The sequence below is a fragment of the Ambystoma mexicanum genome, chromosome 11 (genome assembly GCF_040938575.1).
Source record: "Ambystoma mexicanum isolate Mex_15411 chromosome 11, UKY_AmexF1_1, whole genome shotgun sequence".
NCBI classification, from domain to species: domain Eukaryota; kingdom Metazoa; phylum Chordata; class Amphibia; order Caudata; family Ambystomatidae; genus Ambystoma; species Ambystoma mexicanum.
Genome location: NC_090934.1, coordinates 1,093,737,848 through 1,093,756,961, shown reverse-complemented (window position 1 = coordinate 1,093,756,961; position 19,114 = coordinate 1,093,737,848). Strand labels below are relative to the sequence as shown.

General features: G+C 44.8%; 1 long non-coding RNA gene across 1 annotated transcript in view; it reads left to right on the top strand.

Moving 5' to 3' along the window:
* LOC138504138 (uncharacterized) overlaps nt 1-19,114 on the top strand; it is a 448,967-nt gene that overhangs the window by 246,390 nt on the left and 183,463 nt on the right. Inside the window, exon 2 of the long non-coding RNA XR_011279785.1 lies at nt 11,140-11,298. This is a non-coding gene — a long non-coding RNA (uncharacterized lncRNA). The remainder of the gene's footprint in view (nt 1-11,139; nt 11,299-19,114) is intronic.

Below are 19,114 nucleotides of genomic sequence, written 5' to 3'. Positions count from 1 at the left end.
TAAAATACAAACATTGAAAGAGCACCCAACTCATATCGTATCAAAGGCCCTGGAGTTGAATTCGGTAACTTAAGCACTGACCGCCAAAATTTTGCCTCCAATCGATCCCAAAACGCACGGTCTCTTGGTAATTTAGTTTCTGAGCCGTATGTTATTATTCGTAAAACTTTTTGCGCATAATATAACAATGTCTGAGAACATGTAAATTTACCAAATTTTTGCAAAAGGACTTTAGCTTGACTTGTTAATGTTTGCAATTTTTGTTTTATATCCTGCACATAGGGGGTGTCACACTTCAAATTATTAATAATCACTCCTAAGTATTTGTATTGCGGGGTGATAGAGATAAGCTCTTCCTGAAAAGTCCAGACGGACGATTTTAGGGGACGACATTTTTTTTTATTATTATAACATTGCATGATCTGTGTTTTGCTTAAGTTAATAGCCATATGATTTCTTTGAACATACAATGAAAGCCCTTGTAGTAGCCGCTGTAAACCAGCCGGCGTTTTAGAGATTAAAATAAGATCATCCGCATATAATAGCCATGCAATTTGATGAGGCCCAAGTTTTGGGGCATCTGAGTTGATATCAATAAAATTCTTACCCATGTCCAATATAAATAGGTTAAAAATAGTAGCTGCCAGAATACAGCCCTGTTTCAGACCTCTTGCTGTCGCAATTTTAGTAGTTAGATGCCCAGCTAAAGTGGTTCTTATCTGAATTGCGGTATTTGTATGAAGAAGCGCAATCAATTTAACCACTGAACCAGGGCAGCCCATTTTAATCAATTTGCTAATTAGCAGATGTCTATCAATTGAATCAAAAGCCTCTTTAAAATCAACGAAAGCTAGAAACAAGGGCTGGTTGAGATATTCACACTTAGCTTTAATCGCATTGATTGCTGTAATGTTTATTGCCGTGCCTTTTCCTGCAACAAATCCGGTTTGAAATACATCAGCTTTACCAGCAGTTTCAATCCATGCTCGCAAGTCTCTAAGAATCAACCGGGCAAAAATCTTGCCCGGTGTATCAAGAAGGGCAATCGGTCTATAATTTGACGGGTCTTGTCTATTACCCTTCTTGAACACCGGGACAATAATAGAGAGAGACCATGATTTAGGCAATTGTTGAGTGCGTATGATTGTAGTGTAAAGTTGATACAAAATCCTTGCCCATAGGTTCGGATCTTGTTTCATCATATAATTAGATATCCCATCTGGACCGGGGGCACGTGAGCTACTAGATTTGGTAATGTAAAATAAGATGTCTGCTACTGAGAATTGCAAGGTAAAAGCTCCTGGATCACACTGACTAAGTAGTGAATTTGTAGTCTCAGGACAGGCATACAAATTTGCATAATGTTCAACCCATTGGGCCTCTGCCACATCATTGATTTGTAGTGAAATCTGCGTATTAGGGTTGGTCTTATTAATTAGAGCCCATATTTGCGCAGAGTTTTTTGATCCCATCTTTTGGAGCATGTGTTCTCCATCAGTTTGATAAAGAATAGCTCGATGGGCCTTCATCCAATTTTTATGTTTTGTTTTCAGTGATTTAAGGGCTTGCCATTTAATTTGGGAGGGCAAAGATAAAACTACCCTTTTTTCTCTTCTAAACCAGGACTTTTGTTGCTGTGCTTCCTTGTTAAAAGAATGCAAAGGGAAGTACTTTGTCTTCACCTTATTTGTTGTAGCAAATGTATGTAATAAGTCACTATACTCTAGTGACTTGTTGGATCCTAGTGTCTTTTCATACACAATTGTTTGTTCGAAGACTCTGGCAAATTTTGTCAGATTGTGTTCAGTCCAGTGGAGTCTATTCATACCTTTCTTCACTAGTAGAGGATGGTATGTATTATATATCTCCTCTTTTCCCTGTGGAGCCGTACAATGCCATTTCGCATTCAATATGTTGTGATCACTGTCCTCAGTAGAGATCACACAAAACAACTTAATATCAAAGAATAGTTCACGATTAACATAAATATAGTCAATAATTGCACCGGAGTGACCTCTTTTCCACGTATACTGTGGTGGACTATCGGCCGGGCATGAACCATTTAACATAACCAAGTTTTTCGACTCGATAAAGGTGTTCCATAAGACCAGTCTGCTATCCCTGCGATTATGGAGAACATCCAGGCAGTGCAAATTTAAGTCGCCTGCCAGAATAATATGCGGGTATATAGGGAGTTTAATAATCTCTGACCATAACTCTTCCAGATCTTTAAAAAATGTTTTAGTGGATATTGCAACTGGATTCCAATATATATTTACAATCGCATATTTATGTTCTCTTATTGTGATGATTACCAGTTGAGTGTATCGATTTGGCGCAGACTGGTGTTCTAGAACAACTTCGGAGGACTTATTTAGAGCCACAAGGAGACCGGACATGGGCCGACCTTTCATAGATCGTATTGCCGGATTAAAGACTATTTCGAAGTTATCCCACACTGGCCGCTCCGTAAGCCAAGTTTCTTGAAATAAGATAATATCATGCTGCGATAACTCATTAGAGCTATTCCTCAGTAAATGCCCATGTCCTCGAGTATTCCAACTTATCATAGACAAAAATGGTGGGAGATGTTGCAAGGTAAGTTATGACTGCTTGGATACAGATTGAAGCTTTGGGTAATAATTTTGATTACTCGACTGAGCACATAAGCCCTGTCTCTGATTAGAAATATAAGTCTGCATTGCTAGATGTTGCACCACAGGAATAGGAACTTGGTTTGACACATCGGTGAGAAGCTCAAAACCTAGTTCATATATTTCTTGTTTAGCAAGCCACAATGTGTTTAACACCACTCGTGAGAACACCCAAAACCGTGCAACAGAAAGATCATTATCGCAGATAAATTCCACCAAATCAATATCGGAGGATTGCAGATCATCTAACGCAGGGATTTCAGCTAAAATTGCAAGTATACTAGAGCGATTTAAGTCATACTTCACATAAGGTAAATCTCTGCACCGAATGATCAATGGATATAGCGGTTGTTTGGATGATATTTTCAAATTTTTTGATGGTAAAGACGGAAACTTGTCAGAGTGCGGCCAGCTTGTACCCAATGAGTGGTTTTGTTGTTGAGGATGTATATCAACCTTTGCAACAGGGCCAGCTGGATAACGACTCAGATCTTTTGATTGTGAATGCATGGTATGCTGGGCAACCTCTGACTTCGTAAGTAATGTAGCATTTTTGTTTAAATTGGTCATGTATTCTTGCACTGCGGTTTTAATTACTTGTTGTATTGATATTTCGGATACATCAATTTCGGGTTGTTTGGAAGAAGCTGTATCAGCCGAGTTAGTAGTAATTTTGGGGGGAGCAGACATTTTTTTTAAAGAAGGGGACTCAGAGATCAAGGGCATAATAAGTGGTTGTGCCACATGGTTCTTTTCTGTATGAACTGTTATATGGGATCTCTCTCGAATGTTAGGGTCTTTCAGTATCTCTACTTGGACATTCGAGGGTCGTTGTTTGGTCATATAGTGATCAATCTCCTTTCTAATTTCGTTCCGTCTGGCTTCAGCATTCTTATCTATGATCAGCTCAGGAGAACAAGATGATGGAGCTACAAAGATATCACACTCTTTTACTTGTACCACTGGACATAAGGGTACTAAGGGAAGTGAAGCTTGTGTGTTTGCCACCTTATCATGTTCAGCAGCCTCGACCAATGCGTCTAATGGGCCATAGGCTACTATCTGGGCCGGGCATGCCGTTGGCTGTGTACTATTTTTCTTACCATTAGCCAAGGTGTTATATTTTTTTTGTACTGCTTCCGCGGCCATGATGGTATGTTTCCTAGGCAAGGATAGGGCTTTAATAAAGGCTTTACTTGCTGAGGTTGTCGTTTTAGTTATATCTTTAACATGTTTTGTTTTTTTACTACTCGGGTTCTTTTTTGGTTTAGATGTAATTTCGGGTGGCTTAGGTCCATTAGATGTGAATATGTTAAACACTTGTTTGTCTCCGGGAACTATCAGGTCTGAGAGTGGTTTATCTTTTGGTGGTTCAATTTTTTGGAGCAATGAGAAATCGTCGTGAATTACATTGGGAAAGGCAGGTAAGGGCGTGAACTTCATAGGTAGTGTTTGTGTAATGGGCTCGGTAGGGGCTTTATCAAGGATCAGTGATTTCTCAGAATCTAATTTTGGTTTTTTTCGGGTATTCATTTCGATACTATGTTTAAGCGTTGCCTGCCAATGTAATAATTTCTCAATCTGTTTATCGTGTGTCTGCAGTTTTCGATCGAGTGTTTCAAACAGCTTAAAAAGAGAGGAAATGGCCAAATTCATGGCATGCAAAGTGGTCTCAATCAAAATAGACGGGGAAATAGCTGGAGGCAAAATAGGGTCATCAGATGGTAGGACCGGAACATCCGGAATACGTCTAGGAGTGGGAGCAGCAAATGAAGCGACTAAGCTATGTGCTGAGTCTGAGTATATGAAAGAAACTTCAGGTAGCTCTAATGAGTTCCGACAATCATCTCCTTCCAAAAAGGAAGAGTTTGAACTCAGTTCAATTACTGCAGGTTGAGAATCCGCTAAACCAGCACAGCTTTTAATCAGGGGGAGGGGCGTGGGAACATGACAATCGTGTGGTAATATACTCCCACCCCGGACCCCCCCGGTAGAACCTAAAGAGTTCAGACATGGTATTTGAGGCTCTTGGGTTCTATTGGAATTGATGTTAGACCCTGGGGATCCTGGTGCTTCACATATTATAGGCATTGAATGAGGCTCTTTTAAAAGGGAGATGACGCCCTCTTTAATAAGGGTGTTATCAGAAACTCCCAAGGAATTTTTTACATTAGAGCCTTGGGCGTTTGTCGTAAACTTAAAACAAGAATCAATTGATTTCCCAGTGAAGTCACAGGATAGGGGTTTTGTCTCAAAGAAGTAGCGTTTTATATCACCTGAAGATGTATGCCTATTAGGGTTAGAGGCACTAACAGGGTGATGCCTTCGGGGCGTACTACCCATTAATTGTTGTTTCTGGGTTTCTACATTTTCCTGGACCAATATTGGGCCATTCATCTTTGTACTTCTTAAGGTACGCATATCACCTTATACTAGTACAGTCACTAAATGAACTATACAGTTAGGTTAAAATTTTGAATAAACAAGTAGTTGTAAAAACAGGGTAAGTAGGTACTGCTAAAAGAGATGATCCGATAACAAGATAAAATCTTTAAAAATAGAGAGTTGAGCAGGAATCTTGAAAAAAACTAGGAGCGGTACCTAAATAGTTAGCTTGGTCAGTAGATACATATATAACTTCGCCGTCTAGGGAACGCCCGATGGCTTAAGGAGCAGCCTTAGTCCGTCTCTCCTCCCCAAGGACCGGCTTAAATAATAGTTAATTATGATTTTCTTACTCAGAGTAGGATAAGTCGTGAAGTCAATATTTCCAGCCAACCACGCCGAACAGCCAAACAGCACCAGCCCTTCTGCCACCAGGGCTTACGCCGCGAGGGTGGCTTCACGGCTGCTTTGTAGCTCTTGACTCTGTCACGTGAGCCAGTCACGTGATCCTCGGCGGCCCCGCCTCCTTGAGGACAGCAAGAGCCCTGTGCTCGCAGTGCTGTTCAGAGGAGGAGCGGCAGGCAATCCAAAAGCAATTAAAGGAGCGTAGACCAGCGTTCTTCGCCTCCAACAAACAGGCAATTAAATGCCTTCAGTCAACGCCGCTCGGGCGGCTTCACGGCTGCTTTGTAGCTCTTGACTCTGTCACGTGAGCCAGTCACGTGATCCTCGGCGGCCCCGCCTCCTTGAGGACAGCAAGAGCCCTGTGCTCGCAGTGCTGTTCAGAGGAGGAGCGGCAGGCAATCCAAAAGCAATTAAAGGAGCGTAGACCAGCGTTCTTCGCCTCCAACAAACAGGCAATTAAATGCCTTCAGTCAACGCCGCTCGGGCGGCTTCACGGCTGCTTTGTAGCTCTTGACTCTGTCACGTGAGCCAGTCACGTGATCCTCGGCGGCCCCGCCTCCTTGAGGACAGCAAGAGCCCTGTGCTCGCAGTGCTGTTCAGAGGAGGAGCGGCAGGCAATCCAAAAGCAATTAAAGGAGCGTAGACCAGCGTTCTTCGCCTCCAACAAACAGGCAATTAAATGCCTTCAGTCAACTTGGCAACCCTTGCCTACTGCATTTCCATCTTCTGCTCCAGCTTCCAATGCTATGCTGACGACACACAACTCATTTTCAGGCTTCCCTCTGCCACCTCCTCTCCCTCCCTCATCTCTGACTGTCTAATCGCCATTCAAAATTGGTCTGCCGCCAATGATCTCTGTTTAAATGCTAATAAAACTGAGATCGTCCTCATCGGCACACCCTCTCCTTCCTTCCCCCTTACTCTCTGGCCTGCCTCCCTCGGCCTCCTCCTGCACCTACCTTCTGCTGGGGGTGGTGGTGTGTTGCCAGGTCGTCCAGGCTGATAGCCTAATTTGTCCAAGGTGGACCCCCGGATCGCTACCAGTGCCTCCTCCTCCACCGGGAGCTGTATCGAGGCGCGGCCCTCGAGGCTCGGCTCTGTCTCTCCTCAGACAGGTGGAGCAGAACCAGCGCGTTTGGGTGGAGAACACACAGCCGGGCCCCCATCGAGGGGAGGAATCAAAGGTAAGTCTCGACACTCTGGAGGCGCCACTGGCAGATTTCCGCTGAGTGCACCAGCTGATTCATTCAGGTTATTTGGATCAAAGGATGTTTTTTCAGCGGCCTGGTCCTCTGATCGCTGCAGATGATTCACCAGTTGGTTTCTTGGGCTTGATGAAAACGGGGGAGCGAAGATGTTGTCCAAACTGCCAATCTTGGGTACAGTTGTTCGCACCTCCAACTCTTCAGGCACCTCTCGCGATGGTTTCGAGGAGCGGAGGGCTGCACGGCTCTTGCTCAGTACCAGTTTTTCCTTCTATGGCAATTTGCTTTTGTTTTTGTCAGCACAGGGCTTCGAGGTTCGGAGTCGCGGACCTTTCTCCTCAGTAGCAGGGCTCAGCAGAGCAGCGTCTCTGGCGTCCATAGCAGCCATAAACTGCCTAGACTGCTACTCTGCCGCTACTCCGCGGCCGCTCCGCAGGAAAAGTTTTTTTTTATCAGTGCTCCTCCTCAGCACTTTGATGGAGACAGTAGACTGACTGGGTTGTCAGAGCTCAGGAAGCAGCTGCAAAGGGGTAGCCGAGACTGCTACTCTGCCGCTACTCCGCTACTCCGGTCAATTGTTTTACAGAATGTCTGTAGTGAGATTAAATTAAGGTGTATACTTCCTAAAACTTGGTGCCAAAGTTATATTGTCCCCATTTGTAAAAAATGGACTGAGGGAAAAAACAGATAACTATCGCCCAATTGCACTTATGGATTCAAGTAGTAAAATCTTCACCTCATTAGTTCTTAGGAATCTTGAAAATTTGGCAATTGACAGATATCATACTAAAATACCAAACAGGATTCAGAAAAGGCATTGGATGTACTTTAAATAGTCTAATTGTCAACATATGACAGCGACCAGCACCTCTTAAGGGAGAAAAAACCCTTTTAATGGCAAGTGCTGATCTCTCTACTTGGGAATAAATTGTTTAATTGGGGTATACTAGGAGGCCTCTTAAAAATGTTAATATTGCTTCATACAGACAGCGCCATTCAGGTACGCCTACATGTGTTTGGTTCCATCACCAAAAGAATATGTACAAAGAACAAAAAGACAAACAAAGCCTCAAAGTGCACCTCACAGAGATGTTTTCCTAGAAGCATAAATAATTCTTGTGCACTGGTTGGGGAAAGCCCTTGGTAGTGTATTAAATTATTTTACAGAAAAATAGCGATGTTGTTATTTGGTAGCCAACATGTGTTTTGAGCTTTGCTCATCTTCAGGGCTGTGCTGAAATAATCTGGTAACATAACATGGATTCAACCAATAGCTACAAGACATATATTATGGACATGTTTGTACAGTTCAAACAACAACATATGCAATGATAACTGTGAAGGCATCATGAAGCATCACACAGACAACTGATTCAAAGTTCAAACAGAAATGTTTCATTAACTCAAAGGTCAGGATGCTTGAAGGCCTAACTTGCCCTATACTAAGGTGGGATTTCCCTACCTAAAGATACGATGGAAAGTCTGAGTCAGAAAGTTCAACTTAAGTCTGTCTGTGTCCAAAACCTATACTTGCCCTCACAACTAAAGCTAAACAATGTGCAGAGATGTTAGCAATAAAAGAAATAGTGTTCCAAACAAAGTTCTGAGTTTCTTCCAGCTCTTGGCATACTCTTCAGCTCCCCTTCCCCAAGTTCAAGATAGTACCACAAAAGTCTCAGGATTCATTTTCAGAAGTTCCAGACAGTTCCACAAAACCTTGGGGTCCCTTCCCCAAGTTCAAGACAGTTTCACAAAACCTTAGGATTCCCTTCCCCAAGTTCACGACAGTCAATTTATACTTATTCTCAATCTTTCATGGTTCAAAAACAACTCCAAATCAACTTTATACTGCTTTTGGTTTCTTAACAGCTCAATTAGATTGCTTTCTCCTGTTTCACTTGAATAACTTCTTTGGTTTTCACAATAGGGGTTCCCCTAATCTAGGTGCATATGGCAGACCACACAGTCCACCTATTACAGGTCGTGCAACCAGGGACCCTAGGCTCTTTAGCCCATAAAGGTTCTTCCGTATATGTACCTGTGTGATGGTTCACACTCACTTGGCCTCTCTTTGTCAGCCTCTTGGCTTTGCCACAATGTGTTCTTTCCTTTGCCAGTCTTTTGGCCTTGCCACAATGTATTTTCATATATAGTACACTTTGTGGTAGTTTTGTTCCTTCACCACCTTGCTTTCATGCTCTCTTGCAATATTTCAAACTTGCTTTCCTTCGTGCATGATATGACTTGTGCTTTGCTTTATTATTGCTTTCAATAGGCAATATTTGAATTTCACACACACTTGTCACCAAGGCACATCTTTGCTAAAAAACTTCCTTTAGTTTGTTATTCAATGGTTGTGCTTTGCCAATCCCTCAAATCCCCAGGAGCGCACTGGTTTGAATGCTCTTCCCACTACACTCACCGGCCCCTGGTGTCTCCTCTGGGCAGCTGTGCTTTCGGTTTCGGCTCCACTGAAACATTTGCTTTCAACCTTAAGCCCCGCTTGCACTTCACTTTCTCTTCGGATCTCGCCGGGAGCTCTGCTCTCTCTCCGCGGACACTGACGTCACTTTTCCTCTTTCGTCTGTGTCCGCAGCTCTGTCTGTGAACCTCAGACCAATGAGGCTCCCACACCTGTGGCCTTCTCGCAGTATGCCCGGCCCTTGCCTTCACAGCTTCCTGGGATTGTCTACCGGTGTCCTGGCTCTCCTGCAGGACCCACCATGGCTGCCTCCTTGCACACATGATTCCCTGCTGGTCTTTTTGCTGCTGGTCTCCTCCCTTTTTATACAGCTGCAACCACTTGACAGGTTGCAGATGTGAGTTCCAACTTGTAATTGCCTGGTTGCAATTAGTGGAGCATTTGAGGCATGCCTGACCTTTACAACACTCGGCAGGCCTCTTCTTCGTCTCAGTGCTAGAGTGGTGAAATGACTTACTAGTGTTCATTATTCCTAGTCGCCTCTTCTACGCCTCAGTACTATAGTGGGTTGAATGAGGGGAAATGAGGGGAGAAGGTCTACAACAGGCCATGGCTGAGGGAGGGTGAGGTTGGTTTTCAGAAGGGATCCTCTCCTCAATGTGGGTATACTCTCCCCAGTCCCCAAGGACCCTACCTAGGTGATCCGCCCTCGCTTCTCCACACCTGGGGCCAGGATGCAAAAGCGATGGCCTTTCCCTGACAACCTGTGAAGAGGACCCAAGGGGAGTAGGTATGAGGATACCCTCAGGTTTCTCATATATAAAGAAACATAATGAACAAAGACAGATAAATAAACAAACAAAAAATGTCAATTAGTAGGATAGGTTTAAGCAATTCTTGAGCTTGAATATTGAATAAATATACCATCTCTTGTATTCCTTATTTTAGAAAGAACCTGATCCCAGTTAACATCGGATTTCCATGGGTTTAGTGAAGTACACCAAAACAGTTTGTAAATTATCATTATTGTTATTATTTATTATTATCATGATGCAGCTGTGCTAGCACTGGCTCATATATCGGATGTAAAATATACATTTAAAAAGAAATGTGCTGGGACAATAGTATGCACTTGGTTGAGAAGTGCAATAATTGTGATTTGTAATTCATAGGTAGTGCGGGTTAATATTGTTTTTAGAAAAAAGTGTGACCTACAATGGTCATGCCGATAAAACCATGCCAAAATGCCTCCATTCATACCTAATTCTTCTGTGCTAGTTCCTGATTAGAACTGACCCTGAAATGAAATATGGTGTGTCCATGAAAAGTATAATAGGCCTCATTACAAACAGGTACCGGCAAAGGCTGTTACCCTTTCTGGCACCCGGTCCAGCGGCATTGCAGCCGGATTGAGGGTGCTAGTGGAGCGGTGTAAATCCCTGATTAATGGAGTAGGATAGGGGATTTGTTGTCATTACTGCCAGCGGCAATGCCAGTGGTAGTAATAAGGGCTTTTTTGGCCAGTAGGGTGCCTGGCTTACCTCTAGCCTTTAGCTGGAGGTGACCCAGATGTACCACCGGCACTCCCGCAGTCAGGCTGTGTGGTAAAGTGCTGGTTTTCTCGGATAACGGCACTTATTTACTGGACTACCCAACTCAGAATGAGCCCCAATGTCTGGTAAAGTTAGTGCTATACCTCGTGCAATAGTACAAAGTGCAAAATTCAACATGGAGACTTACAGCAGTTTCAAACTTTACAAGCATTTGTCTTTAGCCAGTCCATGACTAGATTGTTCAATACTGCTTGGCTCATGGTGAAGTCAAATTGTTGCATCCCTGCATGGAGTAAAGAAAACAGCAATACAAGAGGATACTCATGAACCCAGCACCATGACACTCAGTGAGTTGGCAGACACTAAGTTGCTACTGTCTCTAAAAGAAGGTCAAGAATTTGATGCCATCACACTACCTGGACACTTAGATATAGAATTTGACATACCTTGTCCTATTGATTTGAAAAAGAAATCCAGATTCATGCCCCCCATGACTCCTGGTCTCTTTGGCATAGATGGAGACGGAATCACCCACATGGAGTAGGAGGACAACCAAGATGGCTGTGAGTTGGTACACTATCTCGCACTGGCAACAGCGCTCTAGTGTGTTCCCAAGATGGCACCCAAAATCCTGATGCTTCATCGTCACTTCATACATAAGGACTCAGCATCAGGTACCAAACTGTGCTGCTACTCACTTCTGTGGCTGTATGCTTGTTTTTTCCTTGCCTAATATATATTCTATCTTTTGGCAGTCCTTGCCTTCCTCTGCGGAATCCGTTCCGCTCTGTCTCACTCTTCTTTTTCTCTCGAGGCACCGCCGTTCTCCTCCCTTTCGGCTTGTTACCAAATTCCTCCTTCTAGCGGCTTGCCATTCCCTACCTTTCTGCAGCTCCATTCCTCTTCGGCACCTCTGCTGCCCTTTCCTGAGAGTACGCTCTCCTTTAGGGCAGGAGCCCTGCAACATCAGCTGTGGTCTCCCACACGCTACCGGCGTCATCACATGCTGCAGGAGCAGCTAGGATCTCCAGCTTGATGCACCCGCGCTGCATCTGAATCTACTACTGCACCCTTAAGGTGATCTGAATCCCTGTGGCACCCAGACACTGTGGTCTGGTCATCCGTGCCATTCTTCCTCTGAATCTGAGCCTCAGAGCCACGAGGACAGCCCGAAACACCCCCCTACAAAATGGCTCCCTTCATCTCCGTTCCGGTGTCGTACACGGTTGCCTAGTAACCCCAAGCACACCGATTAACGCTGTGCACAAAGCCGGAGGCGGAAGCTGGCCCACAACTCCTAAGGCCCTCTAAGCCAAAGGCCCCTTCCTGTCTGCCCTTCAGCCTCACTCCGATCAGGGCAGGAGCCCTGCAACATTAGCTGTGGTCTCCCACACGCTGCCGGAGTCGTCACATCCTGCAGGAGCAGCTAGGATCTCCAGCTTGATGCACCCGCGCTGCATCTGAATCTAATACTGCGCCCTTAAGGTGATCTTAATCACCATGGCACCCAGACACTGTGGTCTAGTCATCTGTGCCATTCTGCCACTGAATCTGAGCCCCCGAACCACGAGGACAGCCCGAAACACCCCCCTCCAAAATGGCTGCCTTCATCTCCGTTCCGGCGTCGTACACGGTTGCCTAGCAACCCCCAAGCACACCGATTAACGATGTGCGCAAAGCCGGAGGCAGAAGCCGGCCCACAGCGCCTAAGGCCCTCTAAGCCAAAGGCCCCTTTCTGTCTGCCCCTGTCCACACCTGTGCTATGGCGCGGGACACTGCTCTGCAGTTACTGCACCTCGGATAGCAACTTATCTCTGCGCTACCTGACGCTTGCGAGATCTCCATACTGTCTGGACTAATGACATTGCCTACATTGGACCCACTCTGTGGACCTCTATGCTGCTTGCACACTTTACCCTGCAAGGTATGTCCTCCACTCGGAATACTGCCTACTGCTTGCTAATACCTGATTGTTCCCTACCCTGTGCTTGCCATTTCCAACTTGCTCCTCCCTCACGATGGCATATAAGAGTGTGCTAGCTTATGTTTGCCTTACTGCGTGCCTCTATCCTGCGGGTTTACCATGGTGAGACAATGTATGTCCGCCATATTTGACCTACACCTAACAGCCCTGTGCCTTACTTGACTTGTCTTGCCATATTTAATTTGCACCCTATGGGATCGGTGTCACCTAAACACAGGTATACAACTGCGTGCCAGTTTATATCTGCCATACCTGACTGGTGTAATATTTACTATTGAACCTGCCATTTACCACAATTGAGCTTTGCCATATCTGTTTTACCCCACATTCGATCTGTGCCATAGTCTACAACTGTGAACCAATCTATGTCCCCATATCTGTTTTGCAAAATATTACAACATTGATTTATACCTTACTTTGATTTGCCATCTGCTATAATTTATTTGTGCCATATCTGTACCGTGCAACGTCTGATTGGCCTCATACCTGTTTTGTGAATGATTGCGGGAACTGGTAGTTATTCATGTGCCATTTAATGGGTGGCCTCAGATTATCTTTTGTTCTGGAGTAGCCCTCATAATATATGGGGACTGCTATCCTTCGGAGTGGGGTGCGTGGATCTTCTGCCCATAAAGAAGTGGGGGCGGAGATTAGTGTCTGGGTAGGACTTAGGGCCACATTTCAAAGAGGAACTATTTCGTAGTTCATGGGACCTTTTTTCTTTTATTGACCTTCATGCGAAGTGTGTGGACCCCAAGTGATGGATCACTCTTGTGATTGCTGAATAAAATAATACTAAAAGTGGGATTATTTCGGCCCAACTATTATCACCTTCTCCTTTCAGGTGGTCTTGTTTTGTTATATTTTTGTTTTTTCTGGCTTTTCTTAAGGTTGTTGTTCAGAGCTACATGGAAGGTAACAATCTTTCTTTTGAATAACACCTGGTTCTAGTCAAAACAGATTGATGTCCCCGCCTGCCAATGGAACAGACTGTCCAAAAATTAGAAAATAATTAAATTCATTATAAGTAACCCAACAATAATCCAACCTTGGAATGTTTTTGAAAAAAGAGCATGACCTCAAGAAATGAAAAACTATTCTGTTTTTCTTTTCTTTCCTCCGGTAGATGGGATGGCGGCTCCTCTGACCTCATCCTTTTCCTGATCTTATCAAGGCAGTCCAAAAACCACAGTCCTGAAGAAGATGAGAAATAATAATCATCGAAACCGGTCGACGTCTTTTTAAAACCAATGATATCCCAGGAAACCAATGGGGATACCCCTCTGAAGAAAAAGACCAAACAACATATTGTGTTATGGAAGAAGTTTCTCCCCAAGAAAAAACGTTTTACCACGGACTCCTGTACTAAAGAAACGATCTAAGTGGCAAAGGACGAAGTAGAATATATTACAAAGGCAACCCTGAACAACAACCTTAAGAAAAGCCAGAAAAAACAAAAATATAACAAAACGAGACCACCTGAAAGGAGAAGGTGATAACGGTTGGGCCGAAATAATCCCACTTTTAGTATTATTTTATTCAGCAATCACAAGAGTGATCCATCACTTGGGGTCCACACACTTCGCGCAAAGGTCAATAAAAGAAAAAAGGTCCCATGACCTACGAAATAGTTCCTCTTTGAAATGTGGCCCTAAGTCCTACCCAGACACTAATCTCCGCCCCCACTTCTTTATGGGCAGAAGATCCGCGCACCCCACTCCGAAGGATGGCAGTCCCCATATGTTATGAGGGCTACTCCAGAAGAAAAGATAATCTGAGGCCACCCATTAAATGGCACATGAATAACTACCAGTTCCCACGCTAAAAAGTGGACCCTACGAAGTGTTCGTGTGTGTTAAAAACATATTAAAATAACACTTCAGGATAAACTATAAAGTAATATAGAGAGGCATCAGCTTCACCTCACTGATGATCCCCAACAAGGGTGAAACATGTGTATGGGGTTGCTGGTGGTACTCTCGTTCAGGTTGGAGTTGCCATTGCATTTCGGTGCTGGACTGCCCCTGGGCAGGACAAAGACTGATATGCAAATGGATATTTCCCATCTTTGAAAGGCACAGTGAGTAAAAGCAGTGGCTGCGAACTCTCAAGTCGTTAATAACCACTGAACAGGTTATCAGGTCTGTTCTTTCGAGAGAGGGGCGCCCGCTACCGTTGTAAAACTATTTTTCAAGGAACCTGGGATTGGTAACCCTAGGTCTCCTGGGGGCAACCAGACGTGGTCTCCCTCTCACTGTGCTTAGAGAGGCATCAGCTTCACCTCACTGATGATCCCCAACAAGGGTGAAACACGTGTATGGGGTTGCTGGTGGTACTCTCGTTCAGGTTGGAGTTGCCATTGCATTTCGGTGCTGGACTGCCCCTGGGCAGGACAAAGACCGATATGCAAATGGATATTTCCCATCTTTGAAAGGCACAGTGAGTAAAAGCAGTGGCTGCGAACTCTCAAGTGGTTAATAACCACTGAACAGGTTATCACGTCTGTTCTTTCGAGAGAGGGGCGCCCGCTACCGTTGTAAAACTATTTTTCAAGGAACCTGGGATTGGTAACCCTAGGTCTCCTGGGGGCAACCAGACGTGGTCTCCCTCTCACTGTGCTTAGAGAGGCATCAGCTTCACCTCACTGATGATCCCCAACAAGGGTGAAACACGTGTATGGGGTTGCTGGTGGTACTCTCGTTCAGGTTGGAGTTGCCATTGCATTTCGGTGCTGGACTGCCCCTGGGCAGGACAAAGACTGATATGCAAATGGATATTTCCCATCTTTGAAAGGCTCAGTGAGTAAAAGCAGTGGCTGCGAACTCTCAAGTGGTTAAAAACCACTGAACAGGTTATCACGTCTGTTCTTTCGAGAGAGGGGCGCCCGCTAACGTTGTAAAACTATTTTTCAAGGAACCTGGGATTGGTAACCCTAGGTCTCCTGGGGGCAACCAGACGTGGTCTCCCTCTCACTGTGCTTAGAGAGGCATCAGCTTCACCTCACTGATGATCCCCAACAAGGGTGAAACACGTGTATGGGGTTGCTGGTGGTACTCTCGTTCAGGTTGGAGTTGCCATTGCATTTCGGTGCTGGACTGCCCCTGGGCAGGACAAAGACTGATATGCAAATGGATATTTCCCATCTTTGAAAGGCACAGTGAGTAAAAGCAGTGGCTGCGAACTCTCAAGTGGTTAATAACCAATACCGTTGTAAAACTATAAAGTATAACCAATGGTTTCCCTGAGTGTGTTGCAAATTATTGCAACATTGATTTGTACCTTACTTTGATTTGCCATCTGCTATAATTTATTTGTGCCAAATCCGTACCACGCAACATCTGATTGGCCTCATACTTGATCTGCGCTACCCACTAACTGGTCTACAAATGCGTGCCAGTTTGTCTGCCTTTATTTGAATTACTTTGACACTGTGGATATGACGCCTCAGTCCATTGCCAGCATTCTCCTTATCTACTTAGTCTTTAGAAGGTACGCAGTCAATGCACAATATGCCCCTTCCATCAGTACCGCTGGGACTCTATACCTTCGCCCTAGTACATTCCCTCTCAGTATGCACCACAGAATAACACCACTGACTCATGCCCTCTCCCCCCTATACATACACACAACACCATATCCAACCCCTACCTCAATTATCTTGCTTTGTGGCTCCAACATTTCGCATCCAAACCAACACCCAACCAACCTTGCTCACTCCCACTCAGGAATGCTAGACTTAGATCTAGACTGCCGCGCATACCCTATGTCTAGCGCCATCATGCTACCGGTTCTCAGCCCTCCACACAGACTTCACCAGAACACCCGACGACTCCCCCTACCACAGAACTCAAGGGAGCTCTCATAAACGCTAGATCCCTCACTGCCCATGCCCTCGATATCTCAGACCTCATCACCACACAGAACCTTGACTTCATCGCCATCACGGAAACCTGGCTTCATGCCGCCTCAGGCTCGCCCTTGGCGCTCGCCATCCTTGATGGCTACTCGATACTCAGAAACAACCGCCAATCCAACCTCTCCAGAGGAGGCGGTGTCGCATTCATTCATAGGGACAACATCAACATGAGAACTATCCCTAACACCCAATTTAGCTCAGCCAAGTCTCTATCAGTGAAACTCGCACTATTGCCTACCAACACAGCTTCACTACATCTCATCTACAGACCACCAGGACCCCTCACCTCCTTCGCAGAGGATATCACATCCATCCTGACCAATAACACCAAGCCTAACTCACAGGTGCTGCTACTAGGGGACATCAACCTTGGCCTAATGGATCCTAAGGATCTTATGGCCACTGAAGTTGCTAGTATCATATCCAACTGAGGCTTCCAACAACGCATCCTCGAACCTACACACAACAAAGGTAGAACGCTCGACTGGATCGCAGACATAAATTGTAACACATCAATAAGCTCCAATTTCGCTTGTGCCTGGTCTGACCACCACATCATCATCTTCCATCTACCAGCAACCAATCCCTGCTCCAAACCCATTATAGCCCCCTCCATTCCCACCGGGAATAAAAAGAATATTACGAGGGATAATGTACTACCGCTGATCCTACCCATTGTGAACAACTGTGCCGCATTGCACAATGACCCCACAGTCGTAGTGAACACTTTCAACCAAACTCTGCTTAAAGCCATTGACACCATAGCCCCATTCAAACTACGGAAAGCTAAACAACGAGCTCACCTGAACTCTTGGTTTACTCCACAACTTAGAACCCCGCGCAAAGAAAAACGTAAGGCAGAAACACTCTTGAAAAGTCTCACGAGCGCTACCAACAAAGACAACCTCTTCATTGCATCTCGTAACTATAAGGAAGCGGTCATACAGGCCAAAAAAGAGACGTATAACCAGCTCATCTCACAAGATGAATCCAATACGAAGGAGCTATTCAAAATTCTCAAATAATTAGAATCCCCTTCACCAATACCTGATACTTGCAAAAAAGATAGCACCTGGTGCAACAATATCCAAAATGCGCTCCTCTCCAAAATAACCATACAAGCTAAAATCAATGCCAAACAAAACTCCCTCCTTACTAAATTCCCTGCACCGAAAACTGCCACCACCTTCACCCAGCCACCATTCAGCTTTCAACCTCTCACTATACCTGAGGTAGAAAAAAATAATCAGCAACCTTAAACCATCCAACTGCCAAGGCGACTCCTGCCCTGCACCAATCATGAAGGAATCTGCTCATGACCTTGCCCCCTTCATTACCTCCTTCATTAATTCTTCATTTCATTCCGGAATTGTCCTCAACAATTTGAAGGACGCTTGGGTAATCCCACTATTGAAAAATCCACACTGGATCCATCTATACCGACCAATTTTAGACCCATCACCATGGTCCCGTTCCTTTTAAAAATTCTAGATAGAGTTGCCTATCTTCAGATACAGAAGTACTTGGAAGCTAATAATTTACTAGGCACTAGACAGTCCGGCTTCAGACCTAAGCACGGGACAGAAACAGCCCTATTAGATCTCAAAACGCAAATCGAGGACTTAAAAGATAATGTCAAACTAGCCCTCCTACTACTTCTGGACCTCTCTGCCACTTTCGATTTGGTTAACCACCAAATCCTCTGCCAACACCTGAAATCAGTTGCCCACTTCTCAGACAATGCCACCAACTGGATCAGCTCCTTCCTGGATAATAGACACATGAGAGTTTTCTCACCCACCTCATCAGCCGATCCATCCCCAGTCCCCTGCGAAGTTCCTCAAGGGTCTTGTGATCGCCTACACTCTACAATGTATTCACCAAACCCTTGTTTGATGTGCCTGATTATCTGGGTGTCACCTACACCAATTACGCTGATAACACCCAGATCCTCATCCCCATTACAGGTGACTACATTGCAGACTCCAAAGCTCTGAACGACATTTACCAAGTTGTCCAAGCTTGGATGGCACAACACGAGCTCTGTCTCAACGATGACAAGACAGAGCTCCTCATCCTTGGTACCCAACAAAGACTCAATAAGCTGGACCCCTCATTCAGCACTTTCAATATTGACGGTAACTCCATCAAAGTGGCTAAAGAGACTAAAACATTAGGAATCTACTTCGATTCTACTCTCTCCCTAAATCGTCAAACCAATGCAGTAGTCGCTGCCTCGGCTTACATTTGTAAGCTGATCACAGCCTGCCGCCCATTCCTCTCCACTCAGAACTGTATTATTCTTGCCAGGACACTAGTCATGTCTAAACTAGATTATTGCAATGCGCTCTACCAAGGTACCAACCAACGTAACCTCAACAAACTCCAGATTACCCAAAACAATGCTATTAGAGCAGCCCTTAACATTCCTAGATCTGCACACATTACTGATACTAGGAAGAGCCTACACTGGCTTTTTGTGGCCCAAAGGATCTCACTCAAATCATTGACCCTTACACACAAATGCCTAAACAACTAAGCCCCCATCTATCTTGCCTCCCGTTTCTCTCAATACACCCCATCACGACCA